Source organism: Amblyomma mixtum, chromosome 3 (genome assembly GCF_055824585.1).
Source record: "Amblyomma mixtum isolate Tamu chromosome 3, ASM5582458v1, whole genome shotgun sequence".
NCBI lineage: Eukaryota > Metazoa > Arthropoda > Arachnida > Ixodida > Ixodidae > Amblyomma > Amblyomma mixtum.
The window spans coordinates 249,584,770-249,603,987 of NC_143014.1; the positions used below are offsets into that span (position 1 = coordinate 249,584,770).

Sequence of the window (19,218 nt, forward strand, 5' to 3'; positions counted from 1 at the left end):
TCACAAAATATGCCTGGTAGCCAACACCACAATGAGGGGCTAGGTATTAACACAGCACTGCACAGACACTTACTGCACATTATTTGGCTGCCTTGCAGAGATACAAGGCAAAGCAAGCATGCTGAAGTGACTGCACTAATAAAAAGTACCCAATATACTGCTCAGAAATGCTGTGATTATGCACAGGTGCTCTATACTCAACAGAATCTCAATGGCACAAATCTCATGGGGCTATGAAAAATATTCGTATCATCTGAAACTTCTATAATCCAATATGAACAAAATCTGTATGGAGAAGCACGAGAAACACATTCATACAGAACTGTTTAAAACTGACGGGATTTATTTACGGCAGCGTGCTACCACTCACGGCATCAGTGATGTGCAGGCAATGCTTAGTCGTTGAGGGTGTGGAAGCAGCTTGCACATTTGTATCTTTCTTAGTGGCGCAGGAGAGTGTTCAAAACATCAGAAATTGAGCACAATGTACACGTGCAGGCTGGCCAGAGTATTTTACTAATTCACATCATACCAAAATTCGAAATAACAGTGATCATGCCAACATAATTTTACTGAATTGCACTAGGCACTAGAGAGGAGAGCAGTAACTAAAGGTCGTGGCGCCGATGTATCACGATGGTGGGCTTGGTGGTTGTGCCACGATGTGGTCACATAACCTGATGCTCTTCACCATGCAGGTGTTTGTTCCCCTCATCATCGAGATGCTCTTTTTCACTCTGTTGCCTCACTCTTCGGACGCCATGGATCCCAGCGTGCCATTTCATTCGGAGTGTCACAGTGGCCCCTCCTGCCATCTGACCGCTGCTTTGAAGTCTCTGCTAACGTCATCACTGGAGCAGCTGACCTTCATTCTTTCTTGGCGCACCCCATTGGCATTGATGGCGACTGACACGCCTAGTATAAAGCTGTGTCACTCACGCACGGCACCCTGTGGGCTCGGTGGTTGTGCCACGATGCGGTCATGCAACGCGATGCTCTTCGCCATGCAGGTCAATAACAGTACTGTCTTCTGATCAAAAAAGCCAGCAAAATCTCCATCAAAGATTCTGGAAAGTACTAAACCCTCAACAATTGAGTACTATCACTCTTACTAACATACTTCTACAAGGGGCCAGTAACGTTGAATGTGCAAACATAATAAACACTACATTCTCATCGGTTTTCATTAAAGAAACTGACAACAATAACTGTCACGCCTACCAATCCGATATGTCAGATGCTTTCGACCCCATTTTCTGCACATGGAAGCAGCTGTATTATTAAAAAAATGAAGCTATGATCTTCAGAAGGTACTGACAAAATCACCACCAGCTTATTAAAAAAATACTCGGCACATCTGCTCAGCTTAGTTACCATTACTGTTTGCACAATCACTTTCCAAAGGCAGCACACCCAGCGAGTGGAAGGTAGGGAAGGCGTTCCGGTCTTAAAATCACGTAACATAGAATCCCCTCTTAACTACCGACCCATTTCCTTAACTCTTTCGCTACCGCGCCATAGGCGATCGTTCGCATATGATCGATTCAAATCGCCCGCACAAAAAAGCTAATTTTGGAGCGTTGTGGACGTGCTCCGCCATCTAGTTAGCGAGCTCAACAACTGCTCTTTCAATTGCAGCCTTGGTTTCAGTGTTTTGACATGAGGGGGCGCCGTGAAAAATAAAACTTTGAACGGCCGCAGCACCGTCAGCCGGAGAAAATGGCGTCCGCGTCACCGCGCGCTCCTCGGAAGCGAAAGCTGACACAGAGCACGTCGGCCGGTTTCGGTGTCGTTTTTTGCGACGAAAGCAGCGGTTATTAGTCGGGCAACAATGTACAAACGTTGGATTTCGGTTTCGGCAGCGAGACTTCGCCTCGGGAGCCTGGAACGTCAGCGCGTACTTGCATGTAAGTTCTGTTTTCGTTCGCTGTGTGTTTTCTGCGGTGCATACGGTTTGTAATTGATGACAGTGGTTTATTTTTGTGCTTCAGGGTCTTGACAACGTATGGCGAAGACAGTTTGCCAAATGCTCAAGGTCGCTTCGCGTTTTTCAACCAAGACGACAGCTAGGTGTCCATATCGGCACATCGCTGCGGAGCGGCGCTCGGAGATTCGCTCGAGTTCTCGACTTTTTTTTTATGCTGTTCACGGCGGAAATGATGAAGATCATGTGCGGAAACACTAATAAGTATGCATGGATGAATATTTTCAGCAAATTCGGCATGACGGCTCATGGGAAGACGTGAATCTGTTGGAGATTCTGATGTTCATTGGAATCATCATATACATTGGAATTGTTGACCTGCCACGACTGTATCTCTACTGAAATACCAGAATAATCTATTCTGGCTCTCTGCCATCAAAATTCATTTCTCAAAATTGGTTTTTCACTTTTTTTGTTTTTGTTTTTTTGCACGTAACGGACCCGGATGATTCAGTGGCGGCAGCTTCTATTGGCAACACTTGAAAAGTGTCCTGGCTTTTGAACCACATCGATAAAACTTATTTCATCGATCCTGATGTTTTAGAGCTTGCCTAAAATGCCAAATTTTATCAGTTGGTTTTCAGGGAGCAGCTCATTCAAGAAATCTTCGGGTATGATGAGGGAAAAGAAGTCCACGCCCCCAATCCTCTCATAGAATCCATTCAACACCAACCGAAAAGAATGAAAAAAAGAAGAAACTGCAAGCTCGGCTATCAGAGAACAAGGGAGGAACAAAGATAAAACCTTATGTGAAGCACTTGTCAGTCTACCTCTACTTCACATCTTCACCTCTAACTGCTCTTCACAGTGGCACCACAGTCATGACCCCTGACTTGACAAGACATGGAAAGTGCAGTAAATTTTTCTCATAGCTCAAACTGTGAATAATGACAGCTATAAACATGTGCAACAGTTTGTATATTCCAGTTTTCCTCTAATCAAGTTCGGGCTTAGTGCAGCCGGTAATTTTTGTTTTTGCTATTTACTTTTTTTGTGTTTTTAGCAAATTTCACAAATAAATGTTAATTTACTTTTGCACACACAACTCTGGTGTTTGTTTCATTCAGAAGTGTAACTAACAAGCTACAATTTCATGCATTGCAATATGTGCTGGGAGTATTAGTTCTTGAGAAAAAAAATTTTCTTTCAGTACGCTCCAAATCGTGCATTTTTCCACGGTAGCGAAAGAGTTAACTAGTGTACCATGCAAGGTCATGGATCATGTAATTTATTGTCACATAATGAACTTTCTTGACTCAAACCATTTTTTCCATCCATCTCAGCATGGATTTCATGAGTGCTTGTCCTGCGAAATGCAATTTCTAACATTCTTAATTAAATGAGGAAAATCGGAAACGAAGAAGAGCTGCCTTGTAGGGTCCACTGGATGCTATATGAATCTTGATTCTAAAGTTAAACAGACGCATTATTTCTGGAAACTGCTAAACACTTTGACAAAGTGCCTCACAAACATTTACTACTAACACTTTCCCAGCTAAATTTACACCCTAATGTACTAGAATGGATAAAAGAATTTTTAGCAGACTGCTGCCAGTTCATCTATGTTAATAACCAAGCCTCCAAGTAACATCAGGCGTCCCTCAAGGATATGTGCTTGGTCCCCTTCTGTTTCCGATATATATCAACGACTTACCTACGCATGTTTCCTCTAACATCCACACATTTACCGATGACTGCGTTGTCTACAGCACATTTACTAACCCTTCCGATCCCACAGCTCTTCAAAACGACCTAACCTGTGTACAAGACTGGTGTAGCCAATGGCTCCCGGAACTCAACCCCACTAAATGCAAACAAGTGTCATTTCACCGCAAATGCAACCCTTTTTTATTCCCATACGTAATCTCAGGCATCGCAGTAGAATTAACTAATTCTTATAAAGACCTAGACGTAATCTCGTGAAGATCTAATCACGAATGCGCATGTCGCTAACTTACTATCATCATCATCTAGAAGAACCCTTGGTTTTCTTAAAACGTAATTTGTGCGCCACGCATAGCCAGACACAAAACTTCTCACAAACAAGTTTCTTGCATACAAGAGTCACTACAGAATCGAACCGCCAGATCCATTCATACATGTTATTCATACGTCAGCATATCATCCTTACAAGCTAAGTCCGGCCTAACAAAGCTTGCTTGTCGTAGTCGAGTATGTGCATGTTTGATAAGTTTTTTACAGCTCACTTCATATTGCGAGCCCTCCGGCATGCATTTCACTCCGCACTGGTCATCCCTTGCAAGTTGCCCATCCACGTACTCGTACTACAATGTTTGCTCCAACATTCTTTCCTCACTGAGCCATAGACTGGAACAGCCTTCATCATCATCATTTTATTTTGTGAAACCATTACATGAAAACTTGATTGGACCTATAGCCAGCTCGGCTAGCGAAAGGTCCAAATACAAGACATTCACAAAAGAAATGGGAGACATCCAAACTACATGTACAAAAGATGTGAGATACTACAATCATGGTATTGCAAATATGTGAAGCGCATACATGTTCTGAAAAACAAACATATTCTGAAATGTACAAAACCAAACCCAAGCGTATTTAGTGCCACAGCTCTGGACAGACAAGAAAAATGTTTTTCGCTGAAAGAGCTGAAAAATTATGTTTGAGTTTGATGTCATTGGGAATCTCATTCCATATCTGAGCACCACTGTACTCTAAAAGCCTTTGACCGTAAGTGTTGTGACAAGGGGGCAGATTAAATCTATTATTAGTGGCAGCTCTTGTTTGTCTCAACAGCAATCTAAATAGTGTAAGAGGAAATGGACAATTAGTTCTTATTACTGTGCTTATTTGAGCTATCTTTAGTTTGTATGCAACAGATACCGGTAATATTCGCAGTTCTTGAAAGAGTGGTCAGCTAGGGTCTGTTGCCTTTGCGAAGGTTATGGTACGAACAGCATGTTTCTGCAAGCGTAAAAATGATTCTAAATACGTTTTATAGGTACAGCCCCTGTCAAAAATATACAGCCCACCGCGCACGGTCACAGAGTGGCTGCAGGGCCGAGTGGTGGCGTCCCAGTCTCCCAAGCGCGCTTGGTGTGAGGGTATGGAGGGTGAAGGTGAAAGGCTATCTTGCTCTCAGGTGGGCGAGGGGGACAGAGTCGCGCTGGCTGCGATATAGTAAGTGCGGCATTCGTGTTATTACTTCTTTCTCGGCGCCTGTGCAGTGGCGCTTGTATCGATGCAAAACGCAGTCACCTTCGGAAGCTGCTCCGAAGCGGGAGCAACGCGAGCGAGCTGCAATACTATCATGGGCGCTCGCACATAAGCCGGGGCAACTTCTGCACGCTCGTGCAAACTATGTGTTGAGAAACTGCAGTGGCCGAACAGATGCCACGCCTGCTTCACTGGTGAAAAAAACGAAGAAGAAAAGGTCCCAAGCCCGCATAGCGCCTGGCAACAAGCCATGTGCTGTGCTCAATTTCTTTCAAACAAATCAGTATGAATTTCCCTCGCCAGACAGGATTCCGTCCAACCTTAGACATCAAATTTCTGTGTTGGAGCTCCCCATTTTTTCTACATTAGTCATCATACCAGAGGCAAACGCATCCAGCTTAGCTACTAGCTCATTTAGTACTTTCACAGCTTCTTTGATGCTACCCAGGGGTTTCTCTGCAAGAGCCTTAGTGACCTCATTTAGTGGTCCCGTGTTACGGTCCTCCATTTTAGTGCTTAGTAACTCGGCCAGGACAATCGAACAACAGCCCGATTCCAACTCCAACCAGCAAATCGAACGACAGCCCAATTCCAACTACAACCAGCAAACCACAACACACTCGGCAGCAATAGCGACGGCAATGTGATGACGCCGTTTACAAGAAGACAAAGAAATAACCACCAACCTGCAAAAATAAATGCGCTTGAGTATTCAGCGTCTGCATGCCATCGCCGTCACTGCCAAAGTGATGCTCGCCGCATGAAGACAACGCCCACTCGTCGCAGCAATTCCGAGTTCCTTGACCCATGTATCAGCTGGCGTCACTGACGATGTTGGAAGCGGCACGAATGCATTGTCGCCTCACAGGCCAGGAAATCGAGGATGCGTCGCTGCCGTGAAAGAAGGCCTCTTCCAGCACTCCAGAAAGAAGAAGCCACGCCGCCAACTACAAAAATAAATTTGCTTGAGTATTCAGCGTCCGCGCCATCGCCGTCACTGCCAAAGTCATTCCAAAAGACGTCACTGCAACCATCTGCACATCAATATTTTCGAACAGTTTAACTGCCATATTTAACAGATAATAAGTTGTTTATACTTACACCCACCCATTATGTAATACCCCCAAATTGGGGGTCTTTAAGGTAATAAAGGGAAGTGATGTGATGGGGCCATGTGCCACCAAGTTGATGTAACCTCAATCATGACATCATGACGCAAAGATTCTTGCACTCGGGAGCAAAAGTGAAGTTGGTAAGTAAAATAAAATACTTTGAATTACCGTATATACTCGCGCAATGAACCCACTTTTTTTCCAGGAAAACTGACACTAATTCGGAGGGAGGGTTCATTACGCTGGGAAAAACAAAAAAATTTTAAAAAGATTTTTTTTTGCGAGAGTTGATACTTCATATCATATGCTCGCCTGCCCAATCATCCATTATCAACAAAAGCATGCAGTCAGACTCGTTCGTGTTGCCGGTGTTCAGCACCGTTCACTTCGAAAGGCGTTGGCTATATCACGGCGTGACCAGACGATTTTATGATGGACCGCGGCGCCGGCCAATCGCAGCGAGATAGTGCGAACATGCTTAACACCGGCCCTGAAGGTCAGGTGCGCATTTTTTACATGAAGTTAAACACTTGAAGGATGGTCGCAAGTGTGTAACGTGAATGTTTAAACCTTAGCTGTGGTGAGGGGTCAGGTATTTCCGCTCGCGATTCTGAGCTCGGCAAATCGCTTGGGGCTCTAAGGTCCTGCTTTCTTTATAGCATTTCAGTGCAGAGGATGTTTTATAGAAACAGCTACGCTCCTCTCCGATGCTCAAGCGCTTGCCAGCTTTCTAAGCATACAGTAACGCAGCTGGGCCTGCCCCTCTCTCAGCACCCAGGATATTGGCGTGCCGCCAATGTTTGATCCACAGCACGAAAAGCACTATAAAGAGATAACGCTTAGGGTAAGAAAATAAACGTCAATTCTCAACTACAAAAGTGGAGGGCGAGTTCGTTATGTGAGTGGGTTCGTTACGCGAGTATATACGGTAGTCTCAGCACAACCAATCCATTATGTGAGAGCTCAGGTATAGCTTGTCCTTCTGTCCAATAAATGTGGCGCATCAAAATTACATGTCAGTATTCAACAAATTTTCCAGTACCACAGCAATCAATATGACCTAAAACACAATATATTAAAGAGACACTGCAGACAACTCCATGCAACCTTTTTTCTCAGTAAAAAGTGACTCGATGGCTTTTTCTGGCTTGTCCGGCAGCTAAAGACACATTTACAAGCCCCTAGATGTTGCAATTCAGCGAAAAATTGTAAATTTCTGAATTTTTTTTACGGAATTGTGAGTTAGAAGCCCCATATTCTCATTTTCTGATAACTAATGTTGTTACAGACATTAGTATATACTATAGGACCAAAGAACAATGGGAAAATGATTAATTTAGCTTACGTTCATGAATACGACATGAGGAGGGAGTCAAAAAGGTCAGAAGAATTTTATATAGAATATTCTCATGATTACAACGCTATCTCAAACTGGTCAGGTCAACCTGAAGGTTGACCTGACCAAGGTCAGGAGGACCTTCTGAAGGGCTGAAGGGCTGTGCTCATAAAGGAGACCTGTGTAGCCATCTCCGCCAACAATCAACTAAGAAATAAAAAAATTCAAATTCACCACTGTGCCAACATGTGAAAGCGGGGCCAGAGGTAAAATGCACACAAATTCATCGAAAGCAGGCAATGTTCAAAAATCGCCCTCTTATTTAAGCTTTCTCACACCGCAGCTATGATTTCCTTGACAACCTTGCTTGATTTCCTTGATTTAAAGGCCAACTGCAACAAAATTACCTGGGCCAGGATGGCCTCAAATCTGCTGCACATATCATAAAGCTAGTAATCATGACAAAGTTCTAGCCTTGTTAAAAAACTACCCATGTAGTTACAAGAGTATAAAGAGCCCTGTAGCAGATAATGTGTTGCACCTGGCAGCATGCTGCACAGTTAAGTGACTTGCCAGATACAACATACCCAGAAGAATTGGGCCCAGTAGGTGAGCACGAGTTATGAAGAAAGTGCTTTGTAAAACAATAAAAGCCAAAGTGTAGCATGGCAGTCCTCGGTTTAGTAATTTGGCATATATATCTGAAATTCACATGCCAGCGTCATGCTGAAACACTGTGTAGCCATTGGGTACACAACATGCCTGCCACACCTGTAGTAAGCTTCGATAAAATTTTTGAAGTGTAGCAAGCAGTGATAGATATGTGGCATTTGATGGCGTTTTCTTCAATGATGCATTCAAGCAAGACTCTGCCAGAATTAAGTAGAAGTACAAACCATTTGCAGCAATGCCTGAAAAAAAAAAAAAATGGTTTTTGCAACAGTGGAACTGCTGCTTAAGTGAGTATGCCTTAACGTTTTACTGTATTAAATTTTTCTATCACCTGTGACCTCATGAAAACCTATTACAGTGGAAATCAAACATCAGTGTACTAGACGACAAATCATGAGACATAGCTGCGAATGCGTTAGCGACTACAAATGCATGGTCGCCACGGACTGACCTCTCAAGCCAGTCTGCAGATAAGAAAATGAATGCACACCTGAACATTTTGTCACACCACTGATTAGCAGCATTTTCACCATGCCTGCCACCGAGAAGCATTTGATAAGCACAGGCTACTTCATATGGGTCCTTGACCTTCAGTTTTTGATCAAGACCAACAACAAGGATGGCTTTCTTGATGAATTCCACAGATTCAGCATTGCGAAGATCTGCATCAAAGGCAAAGCAATGAGTTCTGAATAAAAACAGTGAACTGCGTACTGAACAGGCATGGAGTGTCGATGGATAACTTAGCAGAAATTTCGCCTTTCCGTCTGCAGCCCACCTTTGTAGCTTTTATTTGAATCATCATGAGTAGATAAGCAAGAATCGTGATTGCTGGAAAATTTGTACTCTGGACTTGGTGGCCAAACATTTGCAGCAGTAAGAGTGCATTAGAAGAACCAGCTGCATTGCAAGAAGGCATGGATGCAGCCAAGAGGGAGCAACATGCTCGGAACGCTGCAAGTAGGTGGATGGCTAGAGCCCCTCAGATCTGTAGCAGATGGAATAGAGCACTCATGACACTGCCTGCGAACGCTTTGTGCAACAAGATCTGCAAGTCCATGCTTACACATTGCTCAGACCTTAAATCACTCACTGTAGCCTTGCCATAACAAACACAAATGTTGTAGTACCATTAGGTGTGGCACTGCCATAGCATTACACCCCTGCAAACCAGTTAGCTCTGATGATCCATCACACCACAGGCATAAATGGCTGGAATTTTTATAGTCAACACAGTCACCTACCATGCAATCAAAAATAGTGAAAACCATGCCAGTTTTCCAAATTTTCTCTACATACAATGTACTTCCTTTTCCTTATTTCCTTTTTCCGTATTTCCTTTTACTTATACACATAAAAAATCACTTTTCAATTAAAACGTTCTTTCCAGGTTCTCCTATTACATTATACAACCATAAAGGAACTCTGACTACATGCTCTAAATACCCACATATTAATCTCGTGCCCAACCGCCGTGCGAGGATATTTACATCAGTTTTATTTACTGCTCAATTAATGTCCATTAGCTAGATCACTTAGTCCAGGAGCTTGACTGCACCTCATTATTACGAACACAATATCAATGCTAATAATTATTATTACGATATAACGGATTCAAAATGAATCTGTTCCCTACATTTTGCATGATTATTACCACTATACCCCATTAACATAAATTAAGTAGATAGCTTGTCAGGGGAATGAATTCTTTGTTTCAATTATAATTTAAAACTGTAGCCAGATTTAGGCCGTCTGGACAAGAAACTATTTCATGAACTTTTGCACTACAAAGAACACATAATCAGATAAAAAAAAATAGCTTGCAAAAACTAAAACCGCAGTAAACCTTCATTCTTCAAATCATGTGTTCTTCATATGCACCTCTGCACTCTGAGTCTTTGAGCAGTCCGCCACAGTTGTACCGAAAGAACACTGCAGACAATGGAGACCTCAAGAAGGTTTGGTTTGGTTTATTCGGGTTTAACGTCCCAAAGCAACTCGGGCTATGAGGGACGCCGTAGTGAAGGGCTCCGGAAATTTCGACCACCTGGAGTTGTTTAACGTGCACCGACATCGCACAGTACACGGGCCTCTAGAATTTCGCCTTCATCGAAATTCAGCCGCCGCGGCCGGGTGTCTGCTACTGTCCTGAACAGCAATAACTTGCGCCCTGTTTGACACCTCAAACAACTCCTCAGAACTTTCCAGGCTGTCATTTTCAAGTTCAGGAACATTTGCCTCATATTGTTCTTCAAAGTGCTAGAGCACTTTAAGCTGCCACTGCTATGTCAAACTCCACCAGTTTTGGAAAGGCCACTAAACTCTTCACGCAAAGCCTTGAAGACATGCAAACTAGATGCATCTTCACTAGACAGTGGGGAATGTACAGTTGGGTATGAAAGTTCAACTGAAATTTGAGGTTCAGCTTACTTCATACGTTCAATTGCTTTTTCTTTTTGTTTGCTGTATGCCAGCAGTAACTACCTTCACATGCTACAAGAAAAAAGAAAGCTTACCCTGGCAAGGCTCATCAAACACCATCTGCACAAAAATCTCTGTGCTCAGTTGTCAGAATGCCAATTCCAGCACCAGCACCAGTCGACATATTTACCACCTGATGAAGTTGCTGAACAAATTGGTGCTCATCATAAGGATTCCCTTGGCCATCACAAACGTCCATTGCAGAACTGGAAGAAGAACATAAAGCATTAGGGCTGCCATGGAGCAATAAAGCCATCCATGAGTACCAAGAAAAAAAAAAGGAAGCACAGCAATTACTTTTAGGATGTTATGACATCATTTCATAACTAAATTTTAACAGTTTTTACCATATTCAGGTAAAAGGGCCGCCAAAATCAGACAGACAAAGGTGACAAAGTGCACTTTCTTGACCGTTTCCTCTAAGAATAGACAGAAGCCGTACAAGAGGAATGCATAACCAGACTGGCAAGTTTTCCAGTCAGTTAGCCGTACATTTGAGTAAGTTGCACTGCTTAACCAAGAGACATCAGGAAAAGGTCTGCACATGAACTGCACCACAGGATGGACTGCACATGTCTGCATAGACTCTGCAACAAAACACCATCAATGAGTCCACTACTCTGTGCTCGTGATTTCAATTAGCTGTCATTAAAGCATACCCCTCATCTATAGTAATTCTTCCTACCAAATCCGAAAAGCTAGCTTACTGTGCCCAAGATTTGCAAGTATGAAAACTTTACTGTCAATAAAGAAGCTGCTTCACATATAAAGTACAAGCAAAGTTTTCCAAGCTGTACAACTGCTTTTGTAGAAAAAGACTGTTCTAAAAAAAGGGCAATAGATAACTCGGCCATTTGGGCACCAGTGCCCCTGCATGCCTCCCATTCCCTCCTAGGGTCCATTTTGTCAGCACTGCTTCGGGACGCAAGTACAAACAGACCAACTTTCTCAAATCCCGCTGCTATTGCTGCCAGAGCCCGTATCTCAAAGGTAGGTGCCGAAACATAAAAGAAATCACAGATAAGTTACGGCACTTAGACAACAAAATAACTGTAATAAGTGATAAATTAAAAAAAAAAATATCTGAACTAAAAATCTGTTTTAGAGAAACCTGCCATGCTGAACAAACCTTACCAACTTTGCAGCTGAATTTGCGATAAAAAAATATTGGCCAATTTTTACCTCCAAAAATTCTGGAAAAAATACCCCAAAAATGAAGGGCCCTCGGTGTAATGTAGCAAGCCTTGCTAAGGCATATGAATGTGTGCATGACTTCTGGGAAAAACTACAATGATGAAGGTGACCTAGAAGGCGAAATGTGTGGCAGTGAATGCAAAAATATGTCACACACGATACCAGCACTGGTGAAAAACTAAGCACCATGACACTGCACAGCTGTAAGACCCCATGGACCTGTGTAGAGTGGTTCAAGTTGTCAGGCTCATCATTAAGCATCCAAGGTGAAGTTTCACATCCAAGGCTGAAGCCATACTTTGCCTTTTGGATGAAAAAATAACTGCCAGTTTTCTTGATGTAAGAGCACACGATACACTTGGGAGCAGCCGCTGCAGTGGCTCAGTGGTTATGGTGCTTGGCTGCTGACCGACGTGGGCTGCGACGCGGGCTCAATCCCAGCCGCAACTTTCGCATTTCGATGGAGGCGAAATGCTACAGGCTTGTGTACTTATCAAGGCATGGTATCGGGCAAATTCGCATTTACTTATTTGCATTCGTTATTCGCATTTACTTTCATCACTGCAACATAGATGGCACTGCTTTGCCACAGCTCATGGCAGTCAATTGAAAAGCTTTATAGAGTAGAATGCGGTTGTTATCGGGTCCCATTTGAAAATTCCCATACTCATAATTACTCATGTACGCATCAGTACACAAAGACAGCCGCCACGGTGGCTCAGTGGTTATGGTCCTCGGCTGCTGACCCGAAAGACGAAGGTTCAATAGCGGCCAAATTTCAACGGAAGGGGCACAGGCCCATGTACTGTGCGATATCAGTGCATGGTAAAGAACCCCAGGTGGTCGAAATTATCCGGAGCCCTCCACTACGTCATCCCTCATAGCCCGAGTCTGTTTGGGACATAAAAAATACCAAACCGAACACTTTGAAGCTCAGAATACTTCCAACACAGCTTGATCAATGCTTGACACATGACATAAATGTTGGAAGGTTTCAGCTTTTTTTCAGCGTCATTTATATTTTACCATTCCAGAATGCCTCCTCAGAAAGATTTGCTGCCGTACCTCATTGTTGTGGATTACAAGCACATGCTTGGGTGGACTGTCACTTAGGAAGTAGGTCGCCAAGCTGTCTTGCTTGTAACCAGGAACACGGCATATGCTGAAAATTTTCTGGTACTGAGACGTATCTAGAGGATCCTCGCCTATCATTTCTGGCTGAAATTGTTGCCTAGTCAGACAAAGAAAAATAACAATTAGTTTATCCGCCTGCTCTTCCGCAACAGGACAAGCTTTTAAAACACCAACATTCATATGGGATTGTTTAAAACGCAGGCGGTCACAATTAATGCATAGCTCTCTACGATTATGTGCCTCTTGTTCTCAGTTTTAATTTTCTGCTATTTGCTGTCATGTCCTTAGTTTACTGATGGGCATACCCGCTGCAGGAGCCCTCCACTGTGGCACCCCTCATAGCCTATGTGCAAGGCCAATAGTTTCCCACGATTCCACAAAAAATCGTGGATTTAAGCATTTCTGTGGAACTTTGTGCTGGCAGCCAGATTTTCAATTTTAAACAACTGTTGTCATGGACATGAGTAGGAGCGTGATGGGGCAGCAGCCCTGTTACCCACCCTCTCATGTTTTCTATTTAAGTGTCTTTCCACCAAAATAACATTTCAGATGTGAGTAAACAGCGCTCATGTGTGTGTCGTTTCTTCGCGCTGTTTCTTTCTTTGAAAGTAATTAATTTCCCGTATTTGCAATACAACATGAGGGGGAGTTAGAGTTGTCAGGAAAATTTTGAAAGGAATATTACGATTATAACGAAATCTCAAACCATTCAGACCAACCACAGCCAGAGGAAGATCTGCTACAGGTCAGGTTTCTACCAGAAAAAAATGTGCTGTGTTGAGTTGGGTTTTATGGCACATAGGCAACTAAAGCCATCACATGCCAAGCACAAGGTATAAAAAAAGCTTCCTGCAGATTTTTATAGAAATGTGAAAAATCAATCATCGGTTGTGTAGTGTCTAAACGTTACTGGTTTGGTTATTGGGGTTTAACGTCCCAAAGCAACTAAGGCAATGAGGGACGCCGTAGTGAAGGGCTCCGGAAATTTCGACCACCTGGGGTTCTTTAACGTGCAATGACATCACACAGCACATGGGCCTCTAGAATTTTGCTTCCATCGAAATTCGCCCGCCGCAGCTGGGATCGAACCTACGTCATTCGGGTCAGCAGCCGAGCGCCGTAACCACTGAGCCACCGCAGCGGAGCTGAAACGTTAGTGGTGAAAAATGAAAGAAATATAAGAAATGGCTACTAATAAAAGCTTTCAAGAGGGTCGAGTAACCTCAGTGGCCTTCCTTGGCTGGGCAAGAATCTCGAGACTCCCAACCAAAATAAAAAAAAAACCCTCAGCCTTCTTCTCAGGAGTAAGAAAGTGGCTGAGGTACATCAAACTACCAGAAAAAAAGTTGGAGGTTGCAAGCATGCCTGGACTTAGTCAAGAACTGCCGTCCTAGCTGCCGGGCGTCAAGTGTACCTGAATACTCCTTAAGAACTGAAATGCAGTGACAGGGACCTAGCACCATTTCTTCCTAAGCAAGACAAACAAGTTGAATATTTCGATTTCCCGTCTTTCTTGGCTGGAACAGAAAAAGTGACCTCAACACTGTCTTCCATTGCAGCCGTTATGACGATCTTAACACGAAACATTATTTGATGCTGAGTTACAATAGCCACCTTCAGTTTTAGAAGATAGATCTCTGCAGCATGTTCGGCATTTGCTAAAAAAATAAACCTCATGTTTCTTTCGTGCATGTTATACTTACAGCGAAATTTTGCAGAATTTCGCTACATTTTGTGCATTTTTTATTCTGTGCTGGTTCCAGAAAATTAGGGGCCTTACCCATGTGTCAATATGGGACGTCAAACCCTTAAATTCACAATAGCTGGTAGGCATGAATGCAAGCATCTTAAGCTAAGAAAAACACGGCAGACCATGTGTGAATATTTATCGTGATGTTTGTAGCAAAAAACATGGACGACAATAAGCTGGTGAACACGTCTTAGCGTTGTTGACGACATCTTTGGACTATAATCCTGACTTTAAACGTGCAATATTAACCAGCCTAGGAAAACACTACTCAACTGCACGTGTGACTAAACCACTATGTAAATAAAGATCGATGGTGGTTGCGCCCCACTGAGAAATCACTATACACCATAGTCAGAAATCAATATAGCATGCCCTTCCAACACTGACCCAATGGACATTACAGAGGTTCGACCTCTTCACAGATCTGCCTTCGGAAAAAAGCTGCTTGTCATGTCTGAATGATTTTTTCTTAATAAGCCCATTGCTAGCCTATACACTCCGAGGGCACTTTAAAACAGGAAAGCAAATGTGAATGAAACAAGAATAGGGTCTTTGGCTATTAGCTCAACATGTGCAGAATAACTTTTTTTCACCGATTAGAACATGAGACTGAAAACTCGCCTTTCTACCAATGAGTTGAAGTCTAGCGCACCGAGCAGAGCTGCATGCCTGTGAACTATGTGCAAACTGAACTCTGTGAGGCATCTTCGATGTTTTTCACATCGAAACAGCATTAGAAAAAAATTTCGAAAAGTTACTTGAGTTGGTCTTCCTTCTGCATGAACGTCTGCTTTGGCAGTGCCGTAGCAGGGTTTGAGTACACAACTACTGGCATCCTATATGAAAGGTAGGCTCCTTGCAGCAGCTAATCTGCAAGCTAAACATACAAAGCATTGCATGCTTACAGCAAACACAATACACTTGAATTTTAAACAAGCACTAACAAAGCCCACAAGACTATTTCAACATAGCATGTCTATGTTTACTAGTTCAGACTATTCTAATCAGTGTCTTTTGGTGCTATTGAGCAGGAAACACAATTTACAGAAATGTATTAGGCTACACAGCAAAGAAAAGAATAGTTCACTGCAGATAAAAACCTTATATCACCTCAACATCGAGCTGACACAGCCCCAGAAGTGGGCAACAGCCCAGGAGGAATGCAAAATCTGTGCTCTGCAGAACTTAAGGTGACATCATCCTAGCTCCCAACGTAATGTTCACCTTTAACTCTTGACTCATAAAGTTTCAATTGATAATGCTTTCAGGAGCAAAAACATGCTACCTAAAATAACAAAGCACAAACTGACTCAGTTTTGTGTTAATGTTGCTCTAGATTCCAGTACCTTACACAACTTCTCTCCTATTCCATTTGGCTTTCTAAATTCCTGAACAACCTGGGAAATGCCGAAAGGCCAGTAAGAAAACAATCACACGATGAAGCAAGGTAACTTCTGCCACTTCTATACATGTGAATGGGACAGCAAAATTGACAGGAACAGCCAAACATGCCTTCAGCATCAAGTTCCTCATAATTGAATTGTCCGGAAGTTGGGCATTTAAAAACCTAAAATTCCATCTTTAAGTATTAATCATAATGATATTTGAAAGCATGTTTTATGACAGGACAAAGTTGGCATTATAACTCCACCCAAAATTGTACTAATAGCAGAAAGGGAATGTGTGCTTGCGGGTACATGACAAAGAATCTGAAGCAGCACTCGAATGTTCAGTGAAAAAGTCCCAGGTTGTACAAAGGAGAGATTCCAAAGCTTTGCTGTCACGTAGGTGGTCATATCAGAAAATGCAGTACAGGAAAACGAAATTCAGGCACATCTCAAGCTGCTGTTTTCATAACATCGGGTTTAATAGGATACAAACTGGTAATTTACATGCAGTTATTTTTAAAAACTCCTGCGCAGAATGCCATGCAGTATGTGACCGGCATAAAAACATGGAAAATAGTTCTGAAACAGCTTGGTTCCACATCTGACCATACTGGCAGCAAATGAGGGTATATGTAGGCTGGTTAGAATGCCCAATAACATGCTTGGAAAGGACATTTGTTTGAGTAGCTCCACTGTCGCAATATATGGCAAAGTAAATGCACATGGTCGGTGGCTGCCACACTGTTTTTGATTAGCACTATCTGTATGCTTGCAGGGTGTCTTCCATGCTCACAGCTTCGTGGCTTTGCAGCCAATAAAGTACAAATTCTGAAACTTAACATAGGGTTACTTGGCAAGTCCGGTCTACCCACCTCCTCTTATACACCACGTAAACTCAGAAAACAATATTTCTAGGCAATTTTAGGCAGTTGCTGCATAGCATTAGAAAAAAGTACTTGAAATCAGAATGTAGAGGTATTGAAAAAGTCACTTAAAGAGCTCGAAGGTTCAGCACAAGACAAGTCGCTTAAGAAATGCAACTGCCATTCAAGTACACATTCACACAACAGCAGTTCAAATAGCTAGTGCCACTGTAACAAGCAGCAAAAAGTAATGTACACAATGCTAAAAAAACGAAATTTATCAAATGAAATGAGCACTCTTGTGTATAGGCTTAAGCCAATACACTGACAGCCCAAGGTATACATACAGTGTAGCTAGTGACGATAGTACAAATTATAACAAAAACTAGCAACCACTGGCATGAGGCCTCTATGTAATTACCTCATGTGCCATGCTTTCTGCTGTCAGCGCACAGCACCACTCATAGACCAAACCAAAACACAGCATTATCGCAGGTATGATAACACTTGTTGTAACATGCCTGCTTTTGACTCCAAATGTAAATAAATGTATAACACTACTGTGCTCAAGAACCAGATTTTGGCACCAACAGCGAATTCACACAGAAGCACCAATGACAAGATGCTCAAATCAAGGGGGGGAAAAAAAAAAGAGGCAAAGTACAAATGCAAGAAGCAAGTGGGGGGGGCATATACGCCCCCCAATATATCATTCAGTGTGATCAAACATACAGTACTTAATTCTGTGCTCACAGATAAGGCTCACGTAAAGCACAGCTGTTGACACAACGTTTGACACCATTTCTACCACTTAAAGCAGCAGCTAAGAACAAGCAATGCTGGCCATGTTAGCTGCCTCCCTTTAATTCAAGGTGAAATGAAAGGCACCTTCCTCTACAGTTACAAATTTGGTAAAAAAAATGCCACGCAGTCTTACTCTCTCAACAGTTCTCTTATAACGATGTTTACCAATGCCCCGACTTGATTATCGACCCAAACAGCATGCAAAACCTTGTTTTCACAAGTTAACAAGAATACATAATACACCTCGATTCACATATAGGCACGTTACGTAGCTTCCTTCTATCGAAAGTTTAGATTTCCCCAAGTAAAGATCTAGATCTCACTGAAAGTAGGAGCAAGCCGCAGTAGTCGATCAACTCGTTTCAAACACGTGAAAATTTAAAGCGTTGTTCGCGCAAAGCACACCAGCAAACGCTAGACAAGTGCTGCCTACCTTTAGTGTTTTCTCAAGTTCGCCAGGGGTACCAAGCGGCTTGACTGACTCCACGTATCTTTTAAGGGTTTCTTTCAATGTAGGCACTGGCAACTGCTTCAACATCATAAGACCCATTTGAACAGCCGATGCAGCAGGACGCAGTGAAACATTTCTGCTGAATTCATTCACCTAAACGAAGCCAAGCAGGCAAAAATGAATTGAAAGACAAGCAAAAAGCGGTCATACTGGGCATTAAAAAACTGCTCAACGCCTCGTCCGAATGCAAACAAACTGGAATGGCGCATGCAAAGACAGACAAGAGAGCTGTATCCTAAATAACACGATCATTTGATAATTTATGCATTTCAAGTGAAACAAACTAGAAACGTTAAAGTTGCCCATCAATAAGCCGCAGGATTCTCTACAAACTGAGCAGGACAAACACGAATTCTGAGTATTAGATGGCATATCTACTCACCATTTTTCCTCGTGCGCAGGCAAGTGACCCACGAATGAGCGTTTCAAAGTTCAAACCCCATTGAACAAACAAGCCCAGCTGTTCTCAATTTCCCTTAGAGTGGTGCTGGCGATGGTGCTGGCACCTGTAAGCAGAAACGAAACCGAACCAAGTTTGCCAATCCCGAATATTGTTGTTGTTGCTCATATACGTTCAAGGATTCTAACTTTGATAAATTTTTTTAATAAATCTCTAAATATTATCAGGCTACACAAGGCTGCGCGCTAATTGCGTCACGGCGAAGCTTTGTCACGTGAATTTGGACTTCCGGGTCGTACCTGTGGTTTTGTTTGTGTGGGTGTTGCTTGCAGTTGTGCGGTTTTGGTCATTTTTTTCCTTAATACTAACGCTCGCATCGGTGGAAACAGTATGT

The 19,218-nt window shown here is 42.7% G+C and overlaps 1 long non-coding RNA gene across 9 annotated transcripts in view; it reads right to left on the minus strand.

Annotated features, from left to right (window-relative positions):
- Nucleotides 1-18,890, minus strand: part of LOC149354296 (uncharacterized) — a 64,460-nt gene extending 45,570 nt beyond the window's left edge. For 7 of the 9 annotated variants that reach the window (XR_016291292.1, XR_016291289.1, XR_016291297.1 and 4 more), the window contains exons 1-6: nucleotides 18,807-18,890; nucleotides 18,347-18,517; nucleotides 15,617-15,735; nucleotides 10,816-10,986; nucleotides 8,790-8,961; nucleotides 5,866-6,126 (exon numbers count right to left, since the gene is read on the minus strand). This is a non-coding gene — a long non-coding RNA (uncharacterized LOC149354296). Of the gene's footprint in view, nucleotides 1-5,865; nucleotides 6,127-8,789; nucleotides 8,962-10,815; nucleotides 10,987-11,272; nucleotides 11,368-15,616; nucleotides 15,736-18,346; nucleotides 18,518-18,806 lie in introns of all 9 variants that reach the window. The other 2 variants (XR_016291296.1, XR_016291294.1) reach the window with 2 other exon arrangements.
- Between the last annotated feature and the right edge of the window lie 328 nt (nucleotides 18,891-19,218).